General features: G+C 42.6%; 28 non-coding genes across 28 annotated transcripts; all 28 read left to right on the forward strand.

Annotated features, from left to right (window-relative positions):
• The first annotated feature begins 103 nt into the window (after positions 1-103).
• LOC140023715 (5S ribosomal RNA) lies at positions 104-222 on the forward strand. The gene has a single exon (XR_011827683.1). It is a non-coding gene; the product is annotated as a 5S ribosomal RNA (ribosomal RNA).
• A 417-nt stretch (positions 223-639) lies between these two features.
• LOC140023243 (5S ribosomal RNA) lies at positions 640-758 on the forward strand. The gene has a single exon (XR_011827214.1). It is a non-coding gene; the product is annotated as a 5S ribosomal RNA (ribosomal RNA).
• A 416-nt stretch (positions 759-1,174) lies between these two features.
• LOC140022702 (5S ribosomal RNA) lies at positions 1,175-1,293 on the forward strand. Its single transcript, XR_011826681.1, has one exon. It is a non-coding gene; the product is annotated as a 5S ribosomal RNA (ribosomal RNA).
• A 416-nt stretch (positions 1,294-1,709) lies between these two features.
• Positions 1,710-1,828, forward strand: LOC140022703 (5S ribosomal RNA). Its single transcript, XR_011826682.1, has one exon. It is a non-coding gene; the product is annotated as a 5S ribosomal RNA (ribosomal RNA).
• Positions 1,829-2,245: 417 nt separating this feature from the next.
• On the forward strand, positions 2,246-2,364 carry LOC140032642 (5S ribosomal RNA). Its single transcript, XR_011836567.1, has one exon. It is a non-coding gene; the product is annotated as a 5S ribosomal RNA (ribosomal RNA).
• A 416-nt stretch (positions 2,365-2,780) lies between these two features.
• Positions 2,781-2,899, forward strand: LOC140022704 (5S ribosomal RNA). The gene has a single exon (XR_011826683.1). It is a non-coding gene; the product is annotated as a 5S ribosomal RNA (ribosomal RNA).
• A 417-nt stretch (positions 2,900-3,316) lies between these two features.
• On the forward strand, positions 3,317-3,435 carry LOC140024545 (5S ribosomal RNA). Its single transcript, XR_011828519.1, has one exon. It is a non-coding gene; the product is annotated as a 5S ribosomal RNA (ribosomal RNA).
• Positions 3,436-3,851: 416 nt separating this feature from the next.
• LOC140031905 (5S ribosomal RNA) lies at positions 3,852-3,970 on the forward strand. The gene has a single exon (XR_011835830.1). It is a non-coding gene; the product is annotated as a 5S ribosomal RNA (ribosomal RNA).
• Positions 3,971-4,386: 416 nt separating this feature from the next.
• Positions 4,387-4,505, forward strand: LOC140032602 (5S ribosomal RNA). Its single transcript, XR_011836528.1, has one exon. It is a non-coding gene; the product is annotated as a 5S ribosomal RNA (ribosomal RNA).
• Positions 4,506-4,922: 417 nt separating this feature from the next.
• On the forward strand, positions 4,923-5,041 carry LOC140032643 (5S ribosomal RNA). Its single transcript, XR_011836568.1, has one exon. It is a non-coding gene; the product is annotated as a 5S ribosomal RNA (ribosomal RNA).
• Positions 5,042-5,457: 416 nt separating this feature from the next.
• LOC140022705 (5S ribosomal RNA) lies at positions 5,458-5,576 on the forward strand. The gene has a single exon (XR_011826684.1). It is a non-coding gene; the product is annotated as a 5S ribosomal RNA (ribosomal RNA).
• Positions 5,577-5,991: 415 nt separating this feature from the next.
• Positions 5,992-6,110, forward strand: LOC140022706 (5S ribosomal RNA). Its single transcript, XR_011826685.1, has one exon. It is a non-coding gene; the product is annotated as a 5S ribosomal RNA (ribosomal RNA).
• A 417-nt stretch (positions 6,111-6,527) lies between these two features.
• LOC140024546 (5S ribosomal RNA) lies at positions 6,528-6,646 on the forward strand. Its single transcript, XR_011828520.1, has one exon. It is a non-coding gene; the product is annotated as a 5S ribosomal RNA (ribosomal RNA).
• Positions 6,647-7,063: 417 nt separating this feature from the next.
• LOC140031907 (5S ribosomal RNA) lies at positions 7,064-7,182 on the forward strand. Its single transcript, XR_011835832.1, has one exon. It is a non-coding gene; the product is annotated as a 5S ribosomal RNA (ribosomal RNA).
• Positions 7,183-7,598: 416 nt separating this feature from the next.
• Positions 7,599-7,717, forward strand: LOC140031808 (5S ribosomal RNA). The gene has a single exon (XR_011835733.1). It is a non-coding gene; the product is annotated as a 5S ribosomal RNA (ribosomal RNA).
• Positions 7,718-8,134: 417 nt separating this feature from the next.
• LOC140023882 (5S ribosomal RNA) lies at positions 8,135-8,253 on the forward strand. Its single transcript, XR_011827848.1, has one exon. It is a non-coding gene; the product is annotated as a 5S ribosomal RNA (ribosomal RNA).
• Positions 8,254-8,669: 416 nt separating this feature from the next.
• On the forward strand, positions 8,670-8,788 carry LOC140022708 (5S ribosomal RNA). The gene has a single exon (XR_011826687.1). It is a non-coding gene; the product is annotated as a 5S ribosomal RNA (ribosomal RNA).
• Positions 8,789-9,204: 416 nt separating this feature from the next.
• LOC140032618 (5S ribosomal RNA) lies at positions 9,205-9,323 on the forward strand. The gene has a single exon (XR_011836543.1). It is a non-coding gene; the product is annotated as a 5S ribosomal RNA (ribosomal RNA).
• A 416-nt stretch (positions 9,324-9,739) lies between these two features.
• On the forward strand, positions 9,740-9,858 carry LOC140032556 (5S ribosomal RNA). Its single transcript, XR_011836481.1, has one exon. It is a non-coding gene; the product is annotated as a 5S ribosomal RNA (ribosomal RNA).
• A 416-nt stretch (positions 9,859-10,274) lies between these two features.
• LOC140024169 (5S ribosomal RNA) lies at positions 10,275-10,393 on the forward strand. Its single transcript, XR_011828141.1, has one exon. It is a non-coding gene; the product is annotated as a 5S ribosomal RNA (ribosomal RNA).
• A 416-nt stretch (positions 10,394-10,809) lies between these two features.
• Positions 10,810-10,928, forward strand: LOC140032557 (5S ribosomal RNA). The gene has a single exon (XR_011836483.1). It is a non-coding gene; the product is annotated as a 5S ribosomal RNA (ribosomal RNA).
• Positions 10,929-11,344: 416 nt separating this feature from the next.
• Positions 11,345-11,463, forward strand: LOC140023361 (5S ribosomal RNA). Its single transcript, XR_011827330.1, has one exon. It is a non-coding gene; the product is annotated as a 5S ribosomal RNA (ribosomal RNA).
• Positions 11,464-11,879: 416 nt separating this feature from the next.
• On the forward strand, positions 11,880-11,998 carry LOC140024585 (5S ribosomal RNA). The gene has a single exon (XR_011828561.1). It is a non-coding gene; the product is annotated as a 5S ribosomal RNA (ribosomal RNA).
• A 416-nt stretch (positions 11,999-12,414) lies between these two features.
• On the forward strand, positions 12,415-12,533 carry LOC140024171 (5S ribosomal RNA). The gene has a single exon (XR_011828143.1). It is a non-coding gene; the product is annotated as a 5S ribosomal RNA (ribosomal RNA).
• A 416-nt stretch (positions 12,534-12,949) lies between these two features.
• Positions 12,950-13,068, forward strand: LOC140032558 (5S ribosomal RNA). Its single transcript, XR_011836484.1, has one exon. It is a non-coding gene; the product is annotated as a 5S ribosomal RNA (ribosomal RNA).
• A 416-nt stretch (positions 13,069-13,484) lies between these two features.
• Positions 13,485-13,603, forward strand: LOC140023363 (5S ribosomal RNA). Its single transcript, XR_011827332.1, has one exon. It is a non-coding gene; the product is annotated as a 5S ribosomal RNA (ribosomal RNA).
• Positions 13,604-14,019: 416 nt separating this feature from the next.
• On the forward strand, positions 14,020-14,138 carry LOC140032559 (5S ribosomal RNA). Its single transcript, XR_011836485.1, has one exon. It is a non-coding gene; the product is annotated as a 5S ribosomal RNA (ribosomal RNA).
• A 416-nt stretch (positions 14,139-14,554) lies between these two features.
• On the forward strand, positions 14,555-14,673 carry LOC140023364 (5S ribosomal RNA). Its single transcript, XR_011827333.1, has one exon. It is a non-coding gene; the product is annotated as a 5S ribosomal RNA (ribosomal RNA).
• The last annotated feature ends 276 nt before the right edge of the window (positions 14,674-14,949 follow it).

The raw sequence follows: 14,949 nt of genomic DNA on the forward strand, positions 1-14,949 counted from the left end.
GGAAAATGCTTGAATTGACGCTTAAAATGAATTTCGGTCTAGAAAAGCCACACTGCTTCGCAGGACGGGGTAGTTTAAAAGAATAAAGCGAAAGGAATATGGCGGGTGCGATCATACCAGCACAAATGCACCGGATCCCATCAGAACTTCGAAATTAAGCGTGTTTGGGCGAGAGTAGTACTTGGATTGGTGACCCCCTGGGAAGTCCTCGTGTTGCACCCCTCTCTTTTTTGTTTCGAAATCCAAATTTCCTATTCGTTCTTTATCCTGTAGTAATTTAGGTCCTTCGGAACGATTGCTTTATATTTTGCTTCTTCTCGAAGCATGAAGGCGGATCTGAAGGCGCGAGACAAATCAGGAACGGTACGGCTCGATCAAAGCCCGGATCGTCGCTCAAATTTATCGGCGCAAATGTATCAGCGCAAGCGTGAAGGATTGATTTCATGATAATTTAGAGTTGCGGGATGATGGAAAAAAACAGGGGGCAAATCAATAACAAAAAAAAAATATGAAAGCAAATAAATAAAAGGATAACAGGAAAATGCTTGAATTGACGCTTAAAATGAATTTCGGTCTAGAAAAGCCACACTGCTTCGCAGGACGGGGTAGTTTAAAAGAATAAAGCGAAAGGAACATGGCGGGTGCGATCATACCAGCACTAATGCACCAGATCCCATCAGAACTCCGAAGTTAAGCATGCTTGGGCGAGAGTAGTGCTAGGATGGGTGACCCCCTGGGAATTCCTCTTGTTGCACCCCTCTCTTTTTTGTTTCGAAATTCAAATTTTCTATTCGTTCTTTATCCTGTAGTAATTTAGCTCCGTCGGAACGATTGCTTAATATTTTGCTTCTTGTCGAAGCGTGAAGGAGGATCTGAAGGCGCGAGACAAATCAGGAACGGTACGGCTCGATCAAAGCCCGGATCGTCGCTCAAATTTGTCGGCGCAAATGTATCAGCGCAAGCGTGAAGGATTGATTTCATGATAATGTAGAGTTGCGGGATGATGAAAAAAAACAGGGGGCAAATCAATAACAAAAAAAATTATGAAAGCAAATAAATAAAAGGATAATAGGAAAATGCTTGAATTGACGCTTAAAATGAATTTTGGTCTAGAAAAGCCACACTGCTTCGCAGGACGGGGTAGTTTAAAAGAATAAAGCGAAAGGAATATGGCGGGTGCGATCATACCAGCACTAATGCACCGGATCCCATCAGAACTTCGAAATTAAGCGTGTTTGGGCGAGAGTAGTACTTGGATTGGTGACCCCCTGGGAAGTCCTCGTGTTGCACCCCTCTCTTTTTTGTTTCGAAATCCAAATTTCCTATTCGTTCTTTATCCTGTAGTAATTTAGCTCCGTCGGAACGATTGCTTAATATTTTGCTTCTTTTCGAAGGGTGAAGGAGGATCTGAAGGCGCGAGACAAATCAGGAACGGTACGGCTCGATCAAAGCCCGGATCGTCGTTCAAATTTGTCGGCGCAAATGTATCAGCGCAAGCGTGAAGGATTGATTTCATGATAATGTAGAGTTGCGGGATGATGGAAAAAAACAGGGGGCATATCAATAACAAAAAAAATTATGAAAGCAAATAAATAAAAGGATAATAGGAAAATGCTTGAATTGACGCTTAAAATGAATTTCGGTCTAGAAAAGCCACACTGCTTCGCAGGACGGGGTAGTTTAAAAGAATAAAGCGAAAGGAATATGGCGGGTGCGATCATACCAGCACTAATGCACCGGATCCCATCAGAACTTCGAAATTAAGCGTGTTTGGGCGAGAGTAGTACTTGGATTGGTGACCCCCTGGGAAGTCCTCGTGTTGCACCCCTCTCTTTTTTGTTTCGAAATCCAAATTTCCTATTCGTTCTTTATCCTGTAGTAATTTAGCTCCGTCGGAACGATTGCTTAATATTTTGCTTCTTGTCGAAGCGTGAAGGAGGATCTGAAGGCGCGAGACAAATCAGGAACGGTACGGCTCGATCAAAGCCCGGATCGTCGCTCAAATTTGTCGGCGCAAATGTATCACCGCAAGCGTGAAGGATTGATTTCATGATAATTTAGAGTTGCGGGATGATGGAAAAAAACAGGGGGCAAATCAATAACAAAAAAAAAATATGAAAGCAAATAAATAAAAGGATAATAGGAAAATGCTTGAATTGACGCTTAAAATGAATTTCGGTCTAGAAAAGCCACACTGCTTCGCAGGACGGGGTAGTTTAAAAGAATAAAGCGAAAGGAACATGGCGGGTGCGATCATACCAGCACTAATGCACCGGATCCCATCAGAACTCCGAAGTTAAGCCTGCTTGGGCGAGAGTAGTGCTAGGATGGGTGACCCCCTGGGAATTCCTCTTGTTGCACCCCTCTCTTTTTTGTTTCGAAATTCAAATTTTCTATTCGTTCTTTATCCTGTAGTAATTTAGCTCCGTCGGAACGATTGCTTAATATTTTGCTTCTTGTCGAAGCGTGAAGGAGGATCTGAAGGCGCGAGACAAATCAGGAACGGTACGGCTCGATCAAAGCCCGGATCGTCGCTCAAATTTGTCGGCGCAAATGTATCAGCGCAAGCGTGAAGGATTGATTTCATGATAATGTAGAGTTGCGGGATGATGGAAAAAAACAGGGGGCAAATCAATAACAAAAAAAATTATGAAAGCAAATAAATAAAAGGATAATAGGAAAATGCTTGAATTGACGCTTAAAATGAATTTCGGTCTAGAAAAGCCACACTGCTTCGCAGGACGGGGTAGTTTAAAAGAATAAAGCGAAAGGAATATGGCGGGTGCGATCATACCAGCACTAATGCACCGGATCCCATCAGAACTTCGAAATTAAGCGTGTTTGGGCGAGAGTAGTACTTGGATTGGTGACCCCCTGGGAAGTCCTCGTGTTGCACCCCTCTCTTTTTTGTTTCGAAATCCAAATTTCCTATTCGTTCTTTATCCTGTAGTAATTTAGCTCCGTCGGAACGATTGCTTAATATTTTGCTTCTTGTCGAAGGGTGAAGGAGGATCTGAAGGCGCGAGACAAATCAGGAACGGTACGGCTCGATCAAAGCCCGGATCGTCGCTCAAATTTGTCGGCGCAAATGTATCAGCGCAAGCGTGAAGGATTGATTTCATGATAATTTAGAGTTGCGGGATGATGGAAAAAAACAGGGGGCAAATCAATAACAAAAAAAAAATATGAAAGCAAATAAATAAAAGGATAATAGGAAAATGCTTGAATTGACGCTTAAAATGAATTTCGGTCTATAAAAGCCACACTGCTTCGCAGGACGGGGTAGTTTAAAAGAATAAAGCGAAAGGAATATGGCGGGTGCGATCATACCAGCACTAATGCACCGGATCCCATCAGAACATCGAAATTAAGCGTGTTTGGGCGAGAGTAGTACTTGGATTGGTGACCCCCTGGGAAGTCCTCGTGTTGCACCCCTCTCTTTTTTGTTTCGAAATCCAAATTTCCTTTTCGTTCTTTATCCAGTAGTAATTTAGCTCCGTCGGAACAATTGCTTAATATTTTGCTTCTTGTCGAAGCGTGAAGGAGGATCTGAAGGCGCGAGACAAATCAGGAACGGTACGGCTCGATCAAAGCCTGGATCGTCGCTCAAATTTGTCGGCGCAAATGTATCAGCGCAAGCGTGAAGGATTGATTTCATCATAATTTAGAGTTGCGGGATGATGGAAAAAAACAGGGGGCAAATCAATAACAAAAAAAAATATGAAAGCAAATAAATAAAAGGATAATAGGAAAATGCTTGAATTGACGCTTAAAATGAATTTCGGTCTAGAAAAGCCACACTGCTTCGCAGGACGGGGTAGTTTAAAAGAATAAAGCGAAAGGAACATGGCGGGTGCGATCATACCAGCACTAATGCACCGGATCCCATCAGAACTCCGAAGTTAAGCATGCTTGGGCGAGAGTAGTACTAGGATGGGTGACCCCCTGGGAATTCCTCTTGTTGCACCCCTCTCTTTTTTGTTTCGAAATTCAAATTTTCTATTCGTTCTTTATCCTGTAGTAATTTAGGTCCTTCGGAACGATTGCTTTATATTTTGCTTCTTCTCGAAGCATGAAGGCGGATCTGAAGGAGCGAGACAAATCAGGAACGGTACGGCTCGATCAAAGCCCGGATCGTCGCTCAAATTTGTCGGCGCAAATGTATCAGCGCAAGCGTGAAGGATTGATTTCATGATAATTTAGAGTTGCGGGATGATGGAAAAAAACAGGGGGCAAATCAATAACAAAAAAAATTATGAAAGCAAATAAATAAAAGGATAATAGGAAAATGCTTGAATTGACGCTTAAAATGAATTTCGGTCTAGAAAAGCCACACTGCTTCGCAGGACGGGGTAGTTTAAAAGAATAAAGCGAAAGGAACATGGCGGGTGCGATCATACCAGCACTAATGCACCGGATCCCATCAAAACTCCGAAGTTAAGCATGCTTGGGCGAGAGTAGTACTAGGATGGGTGACCCCCTGGGAAGTCCTCTTGTTGCACCCCTCTCTTTTTTGTTTCGAAATTCAAATTTTCTATTCGTTCTTTATCCTGTAGTAATTTTGGTCCTTCGGAACGATTGCTTTATATTTTGCTTCTTCTCGAAGCATGAAGGCGGATCTGAAGGCGCGAGACAAATCAGGAACGGTACGGCTCGATCAAAGCCCGGATCGTCGCTCAAATTTATCGGCGCAAATGTATCAGCGCAAGCGTGAAGGATTGATTTCATGATAATTTAGAGTTGCGGGATGATGGAAAAAAACAGGGGGCAAATCAATAACAAAAAAAAAATATGAAAGCAAATAAATAAAAGGATAATAGGAAAATGCTTGAATTGACGCTTAAAATGAATTTCGGTCTAGAAAAGCCACACTGCTTCGCAGGACGGGGTAGTTTAAAAGAATAAAGCGAAAGGAACATGGCGGGTGCGATCATACCAGCACTAATGCACCGGATCCCATCAGAACTCCGAAGTTAAGCCTGCTTGGGCGAGAGTAGTGCTAGGATGGGTGACCCCCTGGGAATTCCTCTTGTTGCACCCCTCTCTTTTTTGTTTCGAAATTCAAATTTTCTATTCGTTCTTTATCCTGTAGTAATTTAGCTCCGTCGGAACGATTGCTTAATATTTTGCTTCTTGTCGAAGCGTGAAGGAGGATCTGAAGGCGCGAGACAAATCAGGAACGGTACGGCTCGATCAAAGCCCGGATCGTCGCTCAAATTTGTCGGCGCAAATGTATCAGCGCAAGCGTGAAGGATTGATTTCATGATAATGTAGAGTTGCGGGATGATGGAAAAAAACAGGGGGCAAATCAATAACAAAAAAAATTATGAAAGCAAATAAATAAAAGGATAATAGGAAAATGCTTGAATTGACGCTTAAAATGAATTTCGGTCTAGAAAAGCCACACTGCTTCGCAGGACGGGGTAGTTTAAAAGAATAAAACGAAAGGAATATGGCGGGTGCGATCATACCAGCACTAATGCACCGGATCCCATCAGAACTTCGAAATTAAGCGTGTTTGGGCGAGAGTAGTACTTGGATTGGTGACCCCCTGGGAAGTCCTCGTGTTGCACCCCTCTCTTTTTTGTTTCGAAATCCAAATTTCCTATTCGTTCTTTATCCTGTAGTAATTTAGCTCCGTCGGAACGATTGCTTAATATTTTGCTTCTTGTCGAAGGGTGAAGGAGGATCTGAAGGCGCGAGACAAATCAGGAACGGTACGGCTCGATCAAAGCCCGGATCGTCGATCAAATTTGTCGGCGCAAATGTATCAGCGCAAGCGTGAAGGATTGATTTCATGATAATGTAGAGTTGCGGGATGATGGAAAAAAACAGGGGGCAAATCAATAAAAAAAAAATTATGAAAGCAAATAAATAAAAGGATAATAGGAAAATGCTTGAATTGACGCTTAAAATGAATTTCGGTCTAGAAAAGCCACACTGCTTCGCAGGACGGGGTAGTTTAAAAGAATAAAGCGAAAGGAATATGGCGGGTGCGATCATACCAGCACTAATGCACCGGATCCCATCAGAACTTCGAAATTAAGCGTGTTTGGGCGAGAGTAGTACTTGGATTGGTGACCCCCTGGGAAGTCCTCGTGTTGCACCCCTCTCTTTTTTGTTTCGAAATCCAAATTTCCTATTCTTCCTTTATCCTGTAGTAATTTAGCTCCGTCGGAACGATTGCTTAATATTTTGCTTCTTGTCGAAGCGTGAAGGAGGATCTGAAGGCGCGAGACAAATCAGGAACGGTACGGCTCGATCAAAGCCCGGATCGTCGCTCAAATTTGTCGGCGCAAATGTATCAGCGCAAGCGTGAAGGATTGATTTCATGATAATTTAGAGTTGCGGGATGATGGAAAAAAACAGGGGGCAAATCAATAACAAAAAAAAAATATGAAAGCAAATAAATAAAAGGATAATAGGAAAATGCTTGAATTGACGCTTAAAATGAATTTCGGTCTATAAAAGCCACACTGCTTCGCAGGACGGGGTAGTTTAAAAGAATAAAGCGAAAGGAATATGGCGGGTGCGATCATACCAGCACTAATGCACCGGATCCCATCAGAACATCGAAATTAAGCGTGTTTGGGCGAGAGTAGTACTTGGATTGGTGACCCCCTGGGAAGTCCTCGTGTTGCACCCCTCTCTTTTTTGTTTCGAAATCCAAATTTCCTTTTCGTTCTTTATCCAGTAGTAATTTAGCTCCGTCGGAACAATTGCTTAATATTTTGCTTCTTGTCGAAGCGTGAAGGAGGATCTGAAGGCGCGAGACAAATCAGGAACGGTACGGCTCGATCAAAGCCTGGATCGTCGCTCAAATTTGTCGGCGCAAATGTATCAGCGCAAGCGTGAAGGATTGATTTCATCATAATTTAGAGTTGCGGGATGATGGAAAAAAACAGGGGGCAAATCAATAACAAAAAAAAAATATGAAAGCAAATAAATAAAAGGATAATAGGAAAATGCTTGAATTGACGCTTAAAATGAATTTCGGTCTAGAAAAGCCACACTGCTTCGCAGGACGGGGTAGTTTAAAAGAATAAAGCGAAAGGAACATGGCGGGTGCGATCATACCAGCACTAATGCACCGGATCCCATCAGAACTCCGAAGTTAAGCATGCTTGGGCGAGAGTAGTACTAGGATGGGTGACCCCCTGGGAATTCCTCTTGTTGCACCCCTCTCTTTTTTGTTTCGAAATTCAAATTTTCTATTCGTTCTTTATCCTGTAGTAATTTAGGTCCTTCGGAACGATTGCTTTATATTTTGCTTCTTCTCGAAGCATGAAGGCGGATCTGAAGGAGCGAGACAAATCAGGAACGGTACGGCTCGATCAAAGCCCGGATCGTCGCTCAAATTTGTCGGCGCAAATGTATCAGCGCAAGCGTGAAGGATTGATTTCATGATAATTTAGAGTTGCGGGATGATGGAAAAAAACAGGGGGCAAATCAATAACAAAAAAAATTATGAAAGCAAATAAATAAAAGGATAATAGGAAAATGCTTGAATTGACGCTTAAAATGAATTTCGGTCTAGAAAAGCCACACTGCTTCGCAGGACGGGGTAGTTTAAAAGAATAAAGCGAAAGGAACATGGCGGGTGCGATCATACCAGCACTAATGCACCGGATCCCATCAGAACTCCGAAGTTAAGCATGCTTGGGCGAGAGTAGTACTAGGATGGGTGACCCCCTGGGAAGTCCTCTTGTTGCACCCCTCTCTTTTTTGTTTCGAAATTCAAATTTTCTATTCGTTCTTTATCCTGTAGTAATTTTGGTCCTTCGGAACGATTGCTTTATATTTTGCTTCTTCTCGAAGCATGAAGGCGGATCTGAAGGCGCGAGACAAATCAGGAACGGTACGGCTCGATCAAAGCCCGGATCGTCGCTCAAATTTATCGGCGCAAATGTATCAGCGCAAGCGTGAAGGATTGATTTCATGATAATTTAGAGTTGCGGGATGATGGAAAAAAACAGGGGGCAAATCAATAACAAAAAAAAAATATGAAAGCAAATAAATAAAAGGATAATAGGAAAATGCTTGAATTGACGCTTAAAATGAATTTCGGTCTAGAAAAGCCACACTGCTTCGCAGGACGGGGTAGTTTAAAAGAATAAAGCGAAAGGAACATGGCGGGTGCGATCATAACAGCACTAATGCACCGGATCCCATCAGAACTCCGAAGTTAAGCATGCTTGGGCGAGAGTAGTGCTAGGATGGGTGACCCCCTGGGAATTCCTCTTGTTGCACCCCTCTCTTTTTTGTTTCGAAATTCAAATTTTCTATTCGTTCTTTATCCTGTAGTAATTTAGCTCCGTCGGAACGATTGCTTAATATTTTGCTTCTTGTCGAAGCGTGAAGGAGGATCTGAAGGCGCGAGACAAATCAGGAACGGTACGGCTCGATCAAAGCCCGGATCGTCGCTCAAATTTGTCGGCGCAAATGTATCAGCGCAAGCGTGAAGGATTGATTTCATGATAATGTAGAGTTGCGGGATGATGGAAAAAAACAGGGGTCAAATCAATAACAAAAAAAATTATGAAAGCAAATAAATAAAAGGATAATAGGAAAATGCTTGAATTGACGCTTAAAATGAATTTCGGTCTAGAAAAGCCACACTGCTTCGCAGGACGGGGTAGTTTAAAAGAATAAAGCGAAAGGAATATGGCGGGTGCGATCATACCAGCACTAATGCACCGGATCCCATCAGAACTTCGAAATTAAGCGTGTTTGGGCGAGAGTAGTACTTGGATTGGTGACCCCCTGGGAAGTCCTCGTGTTGCACCCCTTTCTTTTTTGTTTCGAAATCCAAATTTTCTATTCGTTCTTTATCCTGTAGTAATTTAGCTCCGTCGGAACGATTGCTTAATATTTTGCTTCTTGTCGAAGGGTGAAGGAGGATCTGAAGGCGCGAGACAAATCAGGAACGGTACGGCTCGATCAAAGCCCGGATCGTCGATCAAATTTGTCGGCGCAAATGTATCAGCGCAAGCGTGAAGGATTGATTTCATGATAATTTAGAGTTGCGGGATGATGGAAAAAAACAGGGGGCAAATCAATAACAAAAAAAATTATGAAAGCAAATAAATAAAAGGATAATAGGAAAATGCTTGAATTGACGCTTAAAATGAATTTCGGTCTAGAAAAGCCACACTGCTTCGCAGGACGGGGTAGTTTAAAAGAATAAAGCGAAAGGAATATGGCGGGTGCGATCATACCAGCACTAATGCACCGGATCCCATCAGAACTTCGAAATTAAGCGTGTTTGGGCGAGAGTAGTACTTGGATTGGTGACGCCCTGGGAAGTCCTCGTGTTGCACCCCTCTCTTTTTTGTTTCGAAATCCAAATTTCCTATTCGTTCTTTATCCTGTAGTAATTTAGCTCCGTCGGAACGATTGCTTAATATTTTGCTTCTTGTCGAAGGGTGAAGGAGGATCTGAAGGCGCGAGACAAATCAGGAACGGTACGGCTCGATCAAAGCCCGGATCGTCGATCAAATTTGTCGGCGCAAATGTATCAGCGCAAGCGTGAAGGATTGATTTCATGATAATGTAGAGTTGCGGGATGATGGAAAAAAACAGGGGGCAAATCAATAACAAAAAAAATTATGAAAGCAAATAAATAAAAGGATAATAGGAAAATGCTTGAATTGACGCTTAAAATGAATTTCGGTCTAGAAAAGCCACACTGCTTCGCAGGACGGGGTAGTTTAAAAGAATAAAGCGAAAGGAACATGGCGGGTGCGATCATACCAGCACTAATGCACCGGATCCCATCAGAACTCCGAAGTTAAGCATGCTTGGGCGAGAGTAGTGCTAGGATGGGTGACCCCCTGGGAATTCCTCTTGTTGCACCCCTCTCTTTTTTGTTTCGAAATTCAAATTTTCTATTCGTTCTTTATCCTGTAGTAATTTAGCTCCGTCGGAACGATTGCTTAATATTTTGCTTCTTGTCGAAGCGTGAAGGAGGATCTGAAGGCGCGAGACAAATCAGGAACGGTACGGCTCGATCAAAGCCCGGATCGTCGCTCAAATTTGTCGGCGCAAATGTATCAGTGCAAGCGTGAAGGATTGATTTCATGATAATGTAGAGTTGCGGGATGATGGAAAAAAACAGGGGGCAAATCAATAACAAAAAAAATTATGAAAGCAAATAAATAAAAGGATAATAGGAAAATGCTTGAATTGACGCTTAAAATGAATTTCGGTCTAGAAAAGCCACACTGTTTCGCAGGACGGGGTAGTTTAAAAGAATAAAGCGAAAGGAATATGGCGGGTGCGATCATACCAGCACTAATGCACCAGATCCCATCAGAACTTCGAAATTAAGCGTGTTTGGGCGAGAGTAGTACTTGGATTGGTGACCCCTTGGGAAGTCCTCGTGTTGCACCCCTCTCTTTTTTGTTTCGAAATCCAAATTTCCTATTCGTTCTTTATCCTGTAGTAATTTAGCTCCGTCGGAACGATTGCTTAATATTTTGCTTCTTGTCGAAGGGTGAAGGAGGATCTGAAGGTGCGAGACAAATCAGGAACGGTACGGCTCGATCAAAGCCCGGATCGTCGATCAAATTTGTCGGCGCAAATGTATCAGCGCAAGCGTGAAGGATTGATTTCATGATAATGTAGAGTTGCGGGATGATGGAAAAAAACAGGGGGCAAATCAATAACAAAAAAAATTATGAAAGCAAATAAATAAAAGGATAATAGGAAAATGCTTGAATTGACGCTTAAAATGAATTTCGGTCTAGAAAAGCCACACTGCTTCGCAGGACGGGGTAGTTTAAAAGAATAAAGCGAAAGGAACATGGCGGGTGCGATCATACCAGCACTAATGCACCGGATCCCATCAGAACTCCGAAGTTAAGCATGCTTGGGCGAGAGTAGTGCTAGGATGGGTGACCCCCTGGGAATTCCTCTTGTTGCACCCCTCTCTTTTTTGTTTCGAAATTCAAATTTTCTATTCGTTCTTTATCCTGTAGTAATTTAGCTCCGTCGGAACGATTGCTTAATATTTTGCTTCTTGTCGAAGCGTGAAGGAGGATCTGAAGGCGCGAGACAAATCAGGAACGGTACGGCTCGATCAAAGCCCGGATCGTCGCTCAAATTTGTCGGCGCAAATGTATCAGTGCAAGCGTGAAGGATTGATTTCATGATAATGTAGAGTTGCGGGATGATGGAAAAAAACAGGGGGCAAATCAATAACAAAAAAAATTATGAAAGCAAATAAATAAAAGGATAATAGGAAAATGCTTGAATTCACGCTTAAAATGAATTTCGGTTTAGAAAAACCACACTGCTTCGCAGGATGGGGTAGTTTAAAAGAATAAAGCGAAAGGAATATGGCGGGTGCGATCATACCAGCACTAATGCACCGGATCCCATCAGAACTTCGAAATTAAGCGTGTTTGGGCGAGAGTAGTACTTGGATTGGTGACCCCTTGGGAAGTCCTCGTGTTGCACCCCTCTCTTTTTTGTTTCGAAATCCAAATTTCCTATTCGTTCTTTATCCTGTAGTAATTTAGCTCCGTCGGAACGATTGCTTAATATTTTGCTTCTTGTCGAAGGGTGAAGGAGGATCTGAAGGCGTGAGACAAATCAGGAACGGTACGGCTCGATCAAAGCCCGGATCGTCGATCAAATTTGTCGGCGCAAATGTATCAGCGCAAGCGTGAAGGATTGATTTCTTGATAATGTAGAGTTGCGGGATGATGGAAAAAAACAGGGGGCAAATCAATAACAAAAAAAATTATGAAAGCAAATAAATAAAAGGATAATAGGAAAATGCTTGAATTGACGCTTAAAATGAATTTCGGTCTAGAAAAGCCACACTGCTTCGCAGGACGGGGTAGTTTAAAAGAATAAAGCGAAAGGAATATGGCGGGTGCGATCATACCAGCACAAATGCACCGGATCCCATCAGAACTTCGAAATTAAGCGTGTTTGGGTGAGAGTAGTACTTGGATTGGTGACCCCTTGGGAAGTCCTCGTGTTGCACCCCTCTCTTTTTTGTTTCGAAATCCAAATTTCCTATTCGTTCTTTATCCTGTAGTAATTTAGCTCCGTCGGAATGATTGCTTAATATTTTGCTTCTTGTCGAAGGGTGAAGGAGGATCTGAAGGCGCGAGACAAATCAGGAACGGTACGGCTCGATCAAAGCCCGGATCGTCGATCAAATTTGTCGGCGCAAATGTATCAGCGCAAGCGTGAAGGATTGATTTCATGATAATGTAGAGTTGCGGGATGATGGAAAAAAACAGGGGGCAAATCAATAACAAAAAAAATTATGAAAGCAAATAAATAAAAGGATAATAGGAAAATGCTTGAATTGACGCTTAAAATGAATTTCGGTCTAGAAAAGCCACACTGCTTCGCAGGACGGGGTAGTTTAAAAGAATAAAGTGAAAGAAATATGGCGGGTGCGATCATACCAGCACTAATGCACCAGATCCCATCAGAACTTCGAAATTAAGCGTGTTTGGGCGAGAGTAGTACTTGGATTGGTGACCCCTTGGGAAGTCCTCGTGTTGCACCCCTCTCTTTTTTGTTTCGAAATCCAAATTTCCTATTCGTTCTTTATCCTGTAGTAATTTAGCTCCGTCGGAACGATTGCTTAATATTTTGCTTCTTGTCGAAGGGTGAAGGAGGATCTGAAGGCGCGAGACAAATCAGGAACGGTACGGCTCGATCAAAGCCCGGATCGTCGATCAAATTTGTCGGCGCAAATGTATCAGCGCAAGCGTGAAGGATTGATTTCATGATAATGTAGAGTTGCGGGATGATGGAAAAAAACAGGGGGCAAATCAATAACAAAAAAAATTATGAAAGCAAATAAATAAAAGGATAATAGGAAAATGCTTGAATTGACGCTTAAAATGAATTTCGGTCTAGAAAAGCCACACTGCTTCGCAGGACGGGGTAGTTTAAAAGAATAAAGCGAAAGGAACATGGCGGGTGCGATCATACCAGCACTAATGCACCGGATCCCATCAGAACTCCGAAGTTAAGCATGCTTGGGCGAGAGTAGTGCTAGGATGGGTGACCCCCTGGGAATTCCTCTTGTTGCACCCCTCTCTTTTTTGTTTCGAAATTCAAATTTTCTATTCGTTCTTTATCCTGTAGTAATTTAGCTCCGTCGGAACGATTGCTTAATATTTTGCTTCTTGTCGAAGCGTGAAGGAGGATCTGAAGGCGCGAGACAAATCAGGAACGGTACGGCTCGATCAAAGCCCGGATCGTCGCTCAAATTTGTCGGCGCAAATGTATCAGTGCAAGCGTGAAGGATTGATTTCATGATAATGTAGAGTTGCGGGATGATGGAAAAAAACAGGGGGCAAATCAATAACAAAAAAAATTATGAAAGCAAATAAATAAAAGGATAATAGGAAAATGCTTGAATTCACGCTTAAAATGAATTTCGGTCTAGAAAAACCACACTGCTTCGCAGGATGGGGTAGTTTAAAAGAATAAAGCGAAAGGAATATGGCGGGTGCGATCATACCAGCACTAATGCACCGGATCCCATCAGAACTTCGAAATTAAGCGTGTTTGGGCGAGAGTAGTACTTGGATTGGTGACCCCTTGGGAAGTCCTCGTGTTGCACCCCTCTCTTTTTTGTTTCGAAATCCAAATTTCCTATTCGTTCTTTATCCTGTAGTAATTTAGCTCCGTCGGAACGATTGCTTAATATTTTGCTTCTTGTCGAAGGGTGAAGGAGGATCTGAAGGCGCGAGACAAATCAGGAACGGTACGGCTCGATCAAAGCCCGGATCGTCGATCAAATTTGTCGGCGCAAATGTATCAGCGCAAGCGTGAAGGATTGATTTCATGATAATGTAGAGTTGCGGGATGATGGAAAAAAACAGGGGGCAAATCAATAACAAAAAAAATTATGAAAGCAAATAAATAAAAGGATAATAGGAAAATGCTTGAATTGACGCTTAAAATGAATTTCGGTCTAGAAAAGCCACACTGCTTCGCAGGACGGGGTAGTTTAAAAGAATAAAGCGAAAGGAACATGGCGGGTGCGATCATACCAGCACTAATGCACCGGATCCCATCAGAACTCCGAAGTTAAGCATGCTTGGGCGAGAGTAGTGCTAGGATGGGTGACCCCCTGGGAATTCCTCTTGTTGCACCCCTCTCTTTTTTGTTTCGAAATTCAAATTTTCTATTCGTTCTTTATCCTGTAGTAATTTAGCTCCGTCGGAACGATTGCTTAATATTTTGCTTCTTGTCGAAGCGTGAAGGAGGATCTGAAGGCGCGAGACAAATCAGGAACGGTACGGCTCGATCAAAGCCCGGATCGTCGCTCAAATTTGTCGGCGCAAATGTATCAGTGCAAGCGTGAAGGATTGATTTCATGATAATGTAGAGTTGCGGGATGATGGAAAAAAACAGGGGGCAAATCAATAACAAAAAAAATTATGAAAGCAAATAAATAAAAGGATAATAGGAAAATGCTTGAATTCACGCTTAAAATGAATTTCGGTCTAGAAAAACCACACTGCTTCGCAGGATGGGGTAGTTTAAAAGAATAAAGCGAAAGGAATATGGCGGGTGCGATCATACCAGCACTAATGCACCGGATCCCATCAGAACTTCGAAATTAAGCGTGTTTGGGCGAGAGTAGTACTTGGATTGGTGACCCCTTGGGAAGTCCTCGTGTTGCACCCCTCTCTTTTTTGTTTCGAAATCCAAATTTCCTATTCGTTCTTTATCCTGTAGTAATTTAGCTCCGTCGGAACGATTGCTTAATATTTTGCTTCTTGTCGAAGGGTGAAGGAGGATCTGAAGGCGTGAGACAAATCAGGAACGGTACGGCTCGATCAAAGCCCGGATCGTCGATCAAATTTGTCGGCGCAAATGTATCAGCGCAAGCGTGAAGGATTGATTTCTTGATAATGTAGAGTTGCGGGATGATGGAAAAAAACAGGGGGCAAATCAATAACA

The sequence above is a fragment of the Coffea arabica genome, chromosome 11e, assembly GCF_036785885.1.
Source record: "Coffea arabica cultivar ET-39 chromosome 11e, Coffea Arabica ET-39 HiFi, whole genome shotgun sequence".
In the NCBI taxonomy this organism is placed as follows: Eukaryota; Viridiplantae; Streptophyta; class Magnoliopsida; order Gentianales; family Rubiaceae; genus Coffea; species Coffea arabica.